The sequence below is a fragment of the Stenella coeruleoalba genome, assembly GCF_951394435.1.
Source record: "Stenella coeruleoalba genome assembly, chromosome: 2".
Classification (NCBI taxonomy): Eukaryota; Metazoa; Chordata; class Mammalia; order Artiodactyla; family Delphinidae; genus Stenella; species Stenella coeruleoalba.
The window spans coordinates 152,667,751-152,681,868 of NC_137147.1; the positions used below are offsets into that span (position 1 = coordinate 152,667,751).

At 40.8% G+C, this 14,118-nt stretch overlaps 1 protein-coding gene across 1 annotated transcript in view; it reads right to left on the reverse strand.

Moving 5' to 3' along the window:
- The window catches only part of UNC13C (unc-13 homolog C), a 739,526-nt gene that overhangs the window by 635,949 nt on the left and 89,459 nt on the right, over nt 1-14,118 (reverse strand). The gene's annotated exons all lie outside the window — the stretch shown is intronic.

Sequence of the window (14,118 nt, forward strand, 5' to 3'; positions counted from 1 at the left end):
GTATACTACTTAGAGACAGTGCATCACCTTAGAGCCTGCAGTTAGCCAGGGTAAAAGTGTGATCTCAGTGGTCTCTTTGAGTATAAACTATTTTTTTTTAATGGGAAAAATAATGCTTATCCAGGGAGTTTTAAATGCTGCCTTCTAACTAATTCACCACATTTATTAAAATGTCCTATTTTTTTCTCTTCTAAAATGTAATCTCTAAAGATTTGCATCTTCGATTTAATTTTATTGCCGTGATACCCAGCTCAGATTTTGTAATGAAGTCCATGGAAAAATGTAAATGGAAATTCAGTTTATGAAAAACTTGGCTGTAAGATTTATTCTGATCAACACGGATCATTTGTATTCTATTGAGTTTCTACTTTAATATTGCAGCTTGGATCTGTTTTCTGTTGTCAGACCTTAATACACAAAACATTGCTGTAAACTCTCTCAAGTAACACTACCTACAATTATTTATCAAACTGGGTTAGAAAGCCTTTGTTTGAGCCCTGAAACCCAAAGAGAGCACCTTCAGCCTTATACAACTGTGGGGAAGCTTCTAGGTGTGGGTGGAAAGTCAATAGTGAGGGTTAACTGAAGAGGCTGCCACCATAAGGAGGAGCAAGAGAGAGAGAGAAGACAGGAGGGACCCGGGATGGGGATCAAACAGCTCGAGTCTTACCAGAACGTGTCAAAGACCAGGCAAGCCAAGAACTCTGTTTCCTCATCGGTAAGTTGAGGTATATGCATTAGAGGTGTTCTAATTTCCCTCAGAATATGAGCCCTGTCCCTGAAAGGCAGCCCGAAGCCTTCAAGACCAGGTAAGAAGTCAACAACAGTGAACACAGGCATTCTGACCTTGACAGTGAATGAAACAAGGAGACAAAGAATTTTGTAAATTAGACAGTCATGCGGAACCATGAGGCTGAATTCATTTGAAATTTAGAGTTAGCTTTTCTTTTAATTTAAGCATAGTTGATTTACAATATTGCATTAGTTTTAGGTATACAGCAAAGTGATTCAGTTATACATACATATGTATATATCTATATTCTTTTTTCATTTCTTTTCCATAGTAGCCGATTACAAGATACTGAATATAATTCGTGCGCTATACAGTAAATCCTTGTTGTTTATCTATTTTATATACGGTAGCGTGCATCTGTAAATTCCATACTCCCAATTTATCCCTCTCGCACTTTGGTAACCATAAGTTTGTTTTCTATGTCTCTGAATATGTTTCTGTTTTATAAATAAGTTCATTTGTACTATTTTTAAGATTCCATATATAAGTGATATGATATAATGTTTGTCTTTCTCTGGCTGACTTAACTTTACTTAGTATGATAATCTCTAGGTCCAGTAACATAGGCAAAACATTCTCTGACATAAATTGTAGCAGTGTTTTCTTAGGTCAGTCTCCCAAGACAGTAGAAATAAAAGCAAAAATAAACAAATGGAACCTAATCAGACTTATAAGCTTTTGCACAGCAAAGGAATACACAAACCAAATGAAAAGACAACCTACGAACTGGGAGAAAATATTTGCAAACAATGCAACTGACAAAGGATTAATTTCCAAAATAGACAAACAGCTCATACAACTGAATATCAAAAAAACAAACAACCCAACCAAAAAATGGGCAGATCTAAATAGACATTTCTCCAAAGAAGGCATACAGATGGCCAACAGGCATATTAAAGATGCTCAACATTGCTAATTATTAGAGAAATGCAAATCAAAACTACAGTGAGATATCACCTCACATCGATCAGAATGGCAATCATCAAGAAGTTTATGAATAATAAATGCTAGAGAGGGTATAGAGAAAAGAGAACCCTCCTACACTGTTGGCAGGAATGTAAATTAGTGCAGCCACTATGGAAGACAGTATGGAGGTTCCTTAAAAAACTAAAAATAGAGTTGCCATATGATCCTGCAATCCTACTCTTGGACATCTATCCGGAAAAGACGAAAGCTCTAATTTGAAAAGATACATGCACCCCAATGTTCACAGAGGAACTGTTTACAATAGCCAAGACATGGAAGCAAACTAAGTGTCCATCAACAGATGAACGGATAAAGAAAATGTGGTATTTTATACAGACACACACACACACACACACACACACACACACACACACATACACACACACACACTGGAATATTATTCAGCCATAAAAATGAAATAATGCCATTTGTAGAGTTAACTTTTGAGGAGAAAGATCATTATATGTTTCTAGAGCTATCCAAGTTTGAGGTGGTTCTGATTCTAGAAACTTAACCCCAACCCTTTAAACATTGTGTAACAGAGAAGAACAAACCTGACTCCATATTGAATCAATTCCATTAGCTCTAACCCTTGTGCTCTGTTGCCTATGCTTAGTCATGCTGGCTCTGCACCTTTCTCTAAAAGAATGTTGCCTATAGCCTGAAATCTGCATGGAAGCCCTTTCTCAAGGCTCTGCCTCCCAGGCTTGACCTTTAAAGCCATAACACCTTTCCTTCATATGGAGATTAAAAGTTGCAGAACAGAAAATAACATTTGTCTTGTTGGTGGTTTATAGAAATATCATGACCTGACCTACATGGACAGCTGCACCAAGAAGTCTGCAACAGTCACACTCCCTCCCCTTTTAGTATAAAAGAAGCCTGAATTCTAATTCAGGTAAGGTGGTTCTTTGGGACACTAGTCCTCCATCTCCTCAGTCTGTTGGTTTTCCAAATAAAGTCACTATTCCTTTCCCCAACACCTCATGTCTCTCAAATAATTGATTTATTGGCTTGTCATGTGGCAAGCAATATGAGCGTGGACTCTTTAACAATTGTTGAAGCTAGCTTGATAAAAGGAAACTGAATGCTAAACCTTGTCTGAAACTCCCCGCAGTTTATCTCCTTAAGCAGTAGCTCTATAAATTTTCAGGCTCCTACTAAATTATATGGGAAACAAAACTTAAGCACTGTTTGACTAGCTCTTCAAAAATGCTCTGAAAATAAGGAACAAGACCACCCTCAGTCTCTGCCTTTTCCACCCACCAAAACAAACAGTTTAAGCCCACATTGTAATATTTAACCATAGTTTGCTGTCTACGAGATCTGTATTGATGCCCCTTTGTTTCCCACTAGACTACTAGCTCCTAGGGGTCAGGGATTGTTTGGTGTTTACTGCTGCCTTCTACACAAGGTTTAGCACTGTTTCTGGCACCTGCTAAGGAAGAGCAATAAATGTGTGCTGACTTGAACCAAATTTAAAATAAGGCGAAATTCCTCTCTTTCCTTTATTCATTTAATATGTCACTATAATTGAATGTTAAACAATAACCACAAAAAGGAGTTGGTGTTTATATCATGCTAGTCAGAATTTCTGAGGTATCAAACAAAATGATTTGCTTGGAGTCGGGGAGAATATTCTATTGTAGTACAATCCACATAACATAAAATTAACTACATTTAGTGTGTACACAATGTTATGAGCATTTTTAAAATTAGTCTAATAAAGAAAATATTTACAAAGAAAGGAGTCACTACCTTTAAAAACACTATTTGAGCACATTTCCATTTCTGTAAATTCTCACTTTGCTTATGTTAGAATTTCAGAGAAAGGATGTCATAATTAGTATACATTTAGTAATAGTATAATAGTATATATTCTTTGGCATTTATTTTAGTGATAAAATATTCCTATGAAGGCAATACCAGAGTGTTTTGAGCCTTATGGGTAGTACTCCGAGCTCCTCGAGTATTTTATAAGCCTGGAGTGCAGGGCATTCTCGTTTATACACACCTGCCCCCAAGCACACTCTGCAGCCCCATGAACAACCCAGCCAGCAAGGCTGCCTCTCAGTTCCATGACCTCCTCAACTTTGATGATCTTGTCCTCCATTCTACTTCCACCATCCATTCCCTGGACCATCTCATGACATTGTCATCACCTATAATTCTTCCAACTACACAAACATTCTCTGCTCAGAGTTTCCATTAGGTTTTTGGTTCAACTGCCCCCAGTATGACCAGTCTGCAAGCTCAATGAGCTATCCATCCCTTTGAGTTCCCAGGTTTGTCCCAATCCTTAAGCTTCTTTTTTTTCACTTGTCAACTTACACAGCTTAAGACCTGTCATTTCAATGATACCCTTGCCAGTCCCGTAAACTTCCTCGCCCCTCTTTGGTTTACAGCCAAACCCCATCTAAGACAGGGTCACATGACAGGTAAGGACAGAAATCTGGAGCAAGATGGTGTATGTCTGTTTTTGATCAATGAGCATTCTGAGCACCCAGCCTAGTGCCTATGTGTTGTAGGCAGTAAAGATATATTTGCTGTGTGAACACCCCATCCCTTAATATTCTTAAATGGGTGAAATCTGATTAAAATGACCAGGATTAGGAGGTAGCAGGATGGGACAGATAGGCGATTGTAGTATTACCAGACCACCCAGCTGGTTGCGTGTGTATAAAGCCTCAGGATTTTCAGTACCAACTGCTTCTCTCTCTCTCTGTGCCCTCCACCTTCCTTGTATTCTTGAGCTGCTGCCACCATCCACTTACACCCCACCACATCATGACTGCCCCCAAATTTCTGTAGAGAATACTCTAACGGTATTTAAATGTTTGGGACATGGAATTTCAACAGCCCTGTCACTTTGATTGTGTTTCAGCCAAATGAGATTGCTCTAATTACCCACATCACTTTGGCTGGAGCAGTTTCAACTTTTCTCATTTCCTCTCACTCTAATGAAATAACAGGAATATAGCAACTGAAAAATCATGTTTCTTACTAAACCTGTCTTATAATTTCGTATTCCTTAATTCAGCATGTTCAATATTGAAGATGATTCCTAGGTTGCTCTTTTCCCATTATGACTTTTTTCCTAGTTAGATTCCATATATATAACTCTTTGGGAAAAAAATAATAACTTTGATTCCATCACATAAAAAGAGGCAGAAATCTTCACAGACAAGTCCAGCATCTCTGTCTACACAGGTGAAATACTATAGATAATTGAAGATATTATCTACATAATTCCTGCTCAGAATATACACTCACCTGAAATTGCCTCACACATAATAGCACTGATATTTTGGTGCTTCTGTGGATGAACATATCTATTCCAATTCTCTTATTTTCCAAAATATCAAAAGTAGAACCAAGAAGTTGATTTCAGATGTCCTAGCCGGCTCACCTTAGTATTATAATTGGACTGTGAAAATATGCTGATTTCTTGATCATTTTGACCTTTGATATGGACCTTTCATTTTGACTTTGATATCACCATAAATTATGAAAGCCTTAAAGTAAGATAACAGTACCCTAACAGCCCAAGCAAGGCCAGGAAACACATCATTTATTTATCATAATTTTTGAAATATAAACTTGGTCGTAGCACTTTACTATTCATACACATTTTCTCCCTTCGGCTTGAGAGAGTGAGAACTACCTATCCCTAAACATATACCAAATCACTGAGGAGAAATCTTACTATTCTTTCCTAAGCTTATCCTGGGAGCCATCTAAATGTTTTTTGTTCTGTAACAAATTTTGTAACAAATTTGTTCTGTAACAAATCTAGCTCATAACTTCCATTTGAAGTGTACAGTTAGAAGACAAAACCTGGAAAGTTCACTCAAGAGCAAGTTGTAAAGACGTATGGCAACATCTAATTTTGGATTACATCTTCATCAGAAGAGGCTGTCTGATAGCAGGAAAAGCCCTGAGACCTAAAGTGAGAACTCTGGCACCTGAATTCCAGGTTAATCAATTTAAAACTGTGTAATAATCAATAATTACCAACAAATAATCAATTTATACCTTGTGAAAACACTTTTAAACTTCCGTTAATACTGCCTTTGCTCACACCAGTTAGAATGGGCATCATCAGAAAATCTACAAACAACAAATGCTGGAGAGGGTGTGGAGAAAAGGGAACCCTCTTGCACTGTTGGTGGGAATGTAAATTGATACAGCCACTATGGAGAACAGTATGCAGGTTCCTTAAAAACCTAAAACTAGAACTACCATATGACACAGCAATCCCACTACTGGGCATATACCCAGAGAAAATAATAATTCAAAATGACACATGCACCCCAATGTTCATTGCAGCACTATTTATAATAGCCAGGTCATGGAAGCAACATAAATGCCAATCGACAGATGAATGGATAAAGAAGTTGTGGTACATATATACAATGGAATATTACTCAGCCATAAAAAGGAAAGAAACTGGGTCATTTGTAGAGACATGGATGGATCTAGAGACTGTCATACAGAATTAAGTCAGTCAGAAAGAGAAAACCAAATATCGTATATTAATGCATATATGTGGACTCTAGAAAAATGGTACAGATGAACCAGTCTGCAGGGCAGAAATAGAGACACAGATGTAGAGAATAAACATATGGACACCAAGGGGGGAAAGCGGCGGGGGTAGTGGTAGTGGTGTGATGAATTGGGAGATTGGGATTGACATGTATACAACGATGTGTATAAAATGGATAACTAATAAGAACCTGCTGTATAAAAAAAAATACTGCCGGGCTTCCCTGGTGGCACAGTGGTTGAGAGTCTGCCTGCCGATGCAGGGGATGCGGGTTCGTGCCCCAGTCCGGGAAGATCCCACATGCCGCAGAGCGGCTAGGCCCGTGAGCCATGGCCGCTGAGCCTGCGCGTCCGGAGCCTGTGCTCCGCAACGGGAGAGGCCACAACAGTGAGAGGCTCGCGTACCGCAAAAAAAAAAAAAAAAAAAAACTGCCTTTGCAACTATCAGTCACTAATTTAAAATAGACCTATACCTATCCAAACCCCTATTATGTGAAATTACTATGCTAAGTAGCAATAGTTCAAAGAGAAACATTGCCTCTACCCTCAAGAAGCACATAGTTTAGTGAGACCAATAGACAAAACACTGTATCAGCATAGATTTAGAAAGTGAAGCATGCTTTGAGAACGGGCAGAGAAACATCTGACTTGGTCTTTGGCTGATGGTAATAGCTTCTGACAGGTGATTTAGATAAATGAGATGGCATATGTAAAACTGACAGGCACATAGTAGTTATTCCTCCTACAACCCATCCCTATGAGAAATTCAGGCTCTTTAAAGGATGGGTAGGAAATGATGAATGAGAAAGGAGATGATGGTAAGGGATGAGAAGAGCTGCGCTGCCCTGCAGCTCCTTCCATTCAAAGCTCAGAGCCAGAGCCGTGCGTAGTGACCTGGCGGTGGTGCACCTCTCCAGAGTCATGGCACGTGTCTGTTTACCAGCTCACTGACAAGAAACTCTGGATTCTGTTCTGACATTGCTTCTAGGGGATATAAGAGCAAGGGGAGATTTGTGATGAGGAAACCTATCATCACTAGATGTTTTAGAGGTCAAGTAGCGGGAAACCAGAAAGCACAAGCAAAATGAAAATCTAATGTGTCGGCAAGTGTTAACAATTGTTATGGGACAGGTAGATCATATCTAAATATCTACTCTGCCTCTGAGTCATTGCCGCCAGTCCCTGACACAGGGCAACTGCCCCCAATTTGTAATGCATCCATTTTTGGAGCAAATTTGTTCAAGCTTTAGCCTAGTCCAAAAAGGAGAATCTTTATTCTGCTTGTCCTGTAATATTCTTGGACAATGCCACAATTTTGCTATTCCAGAAATATCCCTGAGTCTAAAGTTTCCTTAGGGTTGAGTTGGACAGAAGCAGGAGACTCATTGCTAATGTGACTTGACTTTTGGGGCCCTCCTAAGGGGAAACCCCTACAGTATCACACAGCAGCCGCCTGTGGCACAGCCTAACTCCCCGCCTACCTGCCATGCTCTTAGAAAGAAAGCCATCAATTTCTCATTTCCCTCGGGATTCAAGACTGCCTGCTTTGCATCAAATTAACGGAGGTTTTCCACAGAGAAATAAAATGTGATCTCTGATCATCTAACCGTGTGAATCTGAGGGAAAAAAGAATGCTCAAAGTGCATTTCAAAATTCTCTCATCACATCAAAGTCTGAACCACGATATAAAAAGAAGCCTAAATTACCCACTGAGAGCAGCTGTTGTGAGGTGCTAATTCAGTAACAGTTTATTCACATCTACTATTTTACTTAATGTTTTGAACACAGAAGTGACATATATTTCACATTTTGCACTTCACATAAATACAAGGCACTCCAGCAATCTTATTTTCGTTTTGCTATGTTCTTTACCAAACCTCTCCAAAAAAAAATCAGACATTTTAAGAGACTGTAAAATTTTGCAATGTTTTATTATGCCTGCCCTGAAAGCTATGAACAGCACGGGTCCCTGTGCTTTAATGGTTTCTCTGTAAACTTGGAGTAAGAAGGAGAGGCCTTGAATCCCCTATGTTATCACAGTGCTTTAGGTCATCTTTAATTCCTAGATGCTAACTAAGTGCCTAGCACAGTGGATTCCTGATTTGGTTACATATTAGAATCATCTGGGAAGCTTTTTAAAATCCTGATGCCCAGGTCACAGCCCAGCAACTGAATCAGAATGTCTAGGTTGGCAGCCAGGAAGGAATCAGTATTTTTCAAAGATCCCAGGGTGTTTCAAAAAGGCATCAATATTTGAAACTCCTGTCCTAGCATAAGGTTGGTACTCATTACATTTTTTCTGATAACTGATAATATAAATTAGTTGATGAGTGGGAGGGAGAATCATGAGGGAAGAGAGAACGAATGGGAGAATGATTTAGAGTTAGAAGTCCTGAGTTCAAGATCTAGCTTGTTAATTTCTGTGTAACTTTGGGAAAGCAAGTCGTTAATTTATGAATCTATTCCCTTTTTCATACAATTGAGATAATAATATTGTCCTAAGCAGTAACACCATCATCATCTTAACGACCATTACCACCTTTACTTCTTAACTATCTCATGAAATTCCCACCTTAATTCACATCTACACAACTTTAGGGCAATGACCATGCTTCTCCAGGCCATGTGTCCAAGGTCTTCAGAATCAATACTTCTTAGAAAAGATTCCTCTTCTCTTCTCAGAACAATGACAGCTCAAGGAATGATTTACTGTATCATTTGCCTTCAGAATATTATCTTAGCCCACCACTACAAGGCTCAACGTTGCCCAAGCTCCCTCACTGTCCTATAGCAGATGTGTGAACCAAAGGGGCATGTCATACTGTGCAACCTCTATCCTTTGTTCTTTGCAGCCAAAGTGTTACCTTTACAGAGGCTTAAGGATAAATACACCTTGAACAAAGATAAAATCCTTGTGACCAGCTGGTCTGTAGCTCTGCTGGGACAGAGCCAAAGGAATCACTTGAACTTGCAACAAGATGGATTTGAGTTTAACATTAGGAAAAATGTCCTAGGTGTAAAGGTTATTTATATTTATAAAAATAAACGACGTGATACCCTTTTCTGTCTTACATTTTATGTAATTTTTCCTAGCATTTAGTGGGAAAAGGTATCCTTAAAGTGTAGTGGTTAAAAACATTAGTTTTGGCATCAGAACTGAATTTTCATCCTGGCTCCATCGCTCACTAGCTTAACCTCTCAAAACCAGGTACCATGGCCTGACCTGTGAGATTAGGAGAGTAACACACACTGTACTTCACAAAGTTGTTGTGAGTAATAGGGTGACCATATAATTTGCCACTCAGATCAAGATACTTTTTTGAGAGTGAAAAGGGGTTACCTCATTAATTAGTGGGTTTTATTTAATCTGTAACAGAGTTAATATCTGTTCCTGGCCAACCTGAACACATGGTCAACCCACATAGTGGGCATCCACTATGTGGAAGACATGTGAAATTAGGGTAAAATGTTGAAATGAGTCAAGATGGAATTTAGTTCTTCCAATTCAGCTTGTATATCAACTCGCTGGAGGCATTTCTTATGCCAAGTCACCCATCAATGCAGGTTTATTGAATTGAATTGGGTTTAAGAAAAAAGGTAGAGATTTTCACACTTGTTAAAAACATAAATAATAATTAAAGAAAGTTTGACAAAAGGGACCATGCATATTATCCAGTCTACTGCTCATATCTTACAGTTTAGGAAACAAATTCAAAGAAAAGGCATCATCTTCCCATAATCTCCTCACAGTGAGAATCAGAGAATAGAGAAAACTCCAGGGTTCTTTCCATCAGATTATTATATTAAATTGCTCTTTGCAATATACCAAAAACTGTTGCTACATAAAGACACAAAACTTTGGGGAATATGTTTATGAAGGAAATGCAGTTGCCTTAGCTGCTTTCCTAAAAGCCACTTGGAACAAAAAACATGTCTTTCGTAAGCATAACAAAGTGTTGTAGCCCCAAGCCACCCCTGAGCTGCTGTCTCCTCTGAGAGAAAAATGCCTGATCGCTGGCTGCCACTCACTGCTTCTGTGTCTTAGGTCCCGTATCCAGAATCAGACGTGACTTTCTCAAATTGGTTTCCTATCTTACAGAAGCATCTTGCAGGAACACTCCATGTTTTACAATACAGACAGATGTTAGAAGTGGACCTACTGAGTGCAGTCCACAATTAAATATCAAAAACCTGGAGTGTCCGTTGAAGTCTTTGATTCCCCAGTTATTATCCTCTGTTGTCAAAGATGAGAAATTACTACAAAATTAGGGTACTGCAGAATTCTATCAGAAAAGGTTAGCATCAAAGTAGCTACTAAACATCAGATCCTACAGAGGCAAAAATCTTTGTTAGTTTCTGTCTTTGTTGTTGATGATACTTCTTCAAACAAGCAAAGGAATTTTAAGAAAGGGGGGAAATGATAACTTATTTAACAAAAAGGGAAAAAAAGAGAGACCTTCTCTGGGCAAATTACTTGACCTCTCAAGGTCTCAGTTTCCGGTCTGTAAAATGGGAATAAATGTGTCTACTTTACATAGCTGTTGTGAAACACAAATTCATAACTAAAAGGTGTGTTCCACATGGTGGGCTCTCAATACCTAATCATCTTTATTCCACCCCTTCTTTATATTTTAGGTTTACCATACAAATAACTTTCAGTTCCCTGACTGGGGTTAATACGGATTTTTTTCCTACTATGTGTACTGATAGAATATACTGAGGTAAGAACATCACAGATGTTTTTTCTAGATACACTTCTGTGTACCGACATTTATATCTTCTTATTTCTTGTGTTTCTGATGTTGAGGATATGCGTGCCAAAAATATGAAAAGAACAAAAACAGATAGTGGAGAGTTTTAAGGTCAAATATAATTTTAGTTAAACTTGAATTTGTTATAAGATACCTTCTCCACTCTAAAAGAATAAGTTCTTGAGTATCAGTTCAACAACCAACAGTTTATTGTCTTAAGTGCTTCTCAGACTTTAGTGTATCTAAGAATCTTTTGAGAATGGTATTTTAAATGCAAATTCTGAAAGCCTCCTAATAAAATCTGATTCAGTACATCTGGAGCAGGTCTCCAGGAATCTGTATTTTTGCAAGCCCATCGGTGGTCCTTGCAGGATGCTTTGAGAAACTTCTCTCTGACATTCCGGGTCCTCTGCTTAGGATTCTGGAGTTGCTCATGGTCCTCCAGTCCTGAGATGTGTACTCAGAGGACTACAGTCCTTCAGGAAATACTAATGGAGGTCTACACAGGGTGCTATGGGGAAACAGAAGGGAAAATGAAGAAATACTCCAGATTCTAACTAAACAAATCCTTAAGAAATTATTCTAGGACTTCCTTGGTGGCACAATGGTTAAGAATCCACCTGCCAATGCAGGAGACACAGCTTCAAGCCCTGGTCTGGGAAGATCCCACGTGCCGCGGAGCAACTAAGTGCATGCACCCCAACTACTAAAGCCCACGGGCTTAGAGCCTGAGCTCCGCAACAAGAGAAGCCACCTCAGTGAGAAGCCCGCGCACCACAACGAAGACCCAACGCAGCCAAAAATAAATAAATTAATTATTTTTTTTTAAAAAAGAACAATTATTCTACACAAATTACTTTTGATAACTTGCAGCTTTCTTTCTTATTTCTCTTAAAACAGACAAAAGGGGGCTTCCGGGAAGATGGCAAAAGAGAAAGACGCGGAGATCACCTTCCTCCCCACAAATACATCAGAAACACATCTACACGTGGAACAACTCCTACAGAACACCTACTGAACGCTGGCAGAAGACCTCAGACATCCCCAAAGGCAAGAAACCCCCCACGTACCTGGGTAGGGCAAAAGAAAAAAGAATACACAGAGACAAAAGAATAGGGACGGGACCTGCACCAGTGGGAGGAAGCTGTGAAGGCGGAAAAGTTTCCACACACTAGTAAGCCCCTTCGTGGGCGGAGACTGCGAGAGGCGGAGGGGGGAGCTTCGGAGCGAAGGAGGAGAGCGCAGCAACAGGGGTGCGGAGGGCAAAGCGGAGAGATACCCGCACAGAGGATCGGTGCCGACCAGCACTCACCAGCTCGAGAGGCTTGTCTGATCACCCGCCTGGGCGAGCGGGGCTGCGAGCTGAGGCTCGGGCTTCAGTCAGAGTGCCGGGAGAGGACTGGGGATGGCGGCGTGAACACAGCCTGCAGGGGGTTAGTGCGCCACGGCTAGCCAGGAGGGAGTCCGGGAAAAGTCTGGAGCTGCCGAAGAGGCAAGAGACTTTTTCTTCCCTCTTTGTTTCCTGGTGCGCGAGGAGAGGGGATTAAGAGCGCTGCTTAAAGGAGCTCCAGAGACGGACGCGAGCTGCAGCTAAAAGGCGCGGACCCCAGAGATCGGGGTATGAGACGCTAAGGCTGCTGCTGCCGCCACCAAGAAGCCTGTGTGCGAGCACAGGTCACTATCCACACCCCCCTTGTGGGGGGCCTGTGCAGCCCGCCACTGCCTGGGTCCCGGGATACAGGGACAACTCCCCGGGGAGAACGCACGGCGCGCCTCAGACTGGTGCAACGTCACGCCAGCCTCTACCGCCTCAGGCTCTCCCCACACTCCGTGCCCCTCCCTTCCCCCCCGGCCTGAGTGAGCCAGAGCCCCCGAATCAGCTGCTCCTTTAACCCCGTCCTGTCTGAGGAAAGGACAGACACCCTCTGGCGACCTACACGCAGAGGCGGGGCCAAATCCAAAGCTGGGCCCCTGGGAGCTGTGAGAACAAAGAGAAAGGGAAATCTCTCCCAGCAGCCTCAGAAGCAGCAGATTAAATTTCCACAATCAACTTGATGTACCCTGCATCTGTGGAATACATGAATAGACAACGAATCATCCCAAATTAAGGACTTTGAGAGCAAGATTTATGATTTTTCCCCTTTAACTCTTTTTGTGAGTGTGTATGTGTATGCTTCTGTGTGAGATTTTGTCTGTATAGCTTTGCTTCCACCATTTGTCCTAGGGTTCTATCCGTCCGTTTTTGTTTTGTTTTGTTTTAATTTTTTTCTCCTAATAATTTTTTTATTTTAATAACTTTATTTTATCTTACTTTATCTTATTTTACTTTATCTTCTTTCTTTTTTCCTTCCTTCCCTATTTCCTTCCTTCCTCCCTCCCTCCCTCCCTCCTTTCTTTCTGCTTCTACTAATTCTTTCTTTCTACTTTTTCTCCCTTTTATTCTGAGCCGTGTGGATGAAAGGCTCTTGGTGCTCCAGCCAGGAGTCAGTGCTGTGCCTCTGAGGTGGGAGAGCCAACTTCAGGACACTGGTCCACCAGAGACCTCCCACCTCCACGTAATATGAAACGGCAAAAATCTCCCAGAGATCTCCATCTCAACACCAGCACCCAGCTTCACTCAACGACCAGCAAGCTACAATGCTGGATATCCTATGCCAAACAACTAGCAAGACAGGAACACAACCCCACCCATTAGCAGAGAGGCTGCCTAAAATCATAATAAATCAACAGACACCCCAAAACACACCAACAGGCGTGGACCTGCCCACCAGAAAGACAACATCCAGCCTCATCCACCAGAACACAGGCACTAGTCCCCTCCACCAGGAAGCGTACACAACCCAGTGAACCAACCTTAGCCACTGGGGACAGACACCAAAAACAACAGGAACTACGAACCTGCAGCCTGCAAAAAGGAGACCCCAAACACAGTAAGATAAGCAAAATGGGAAGACAGAAAAACACACAGCAGATGAAGGAGCAAGATAAAAACCAACCAGACCTAACAAATGAAGAGGAAATAGGCAGTCTACCTTAAAAAGAATTCAGAATAGTGAGAGTAAA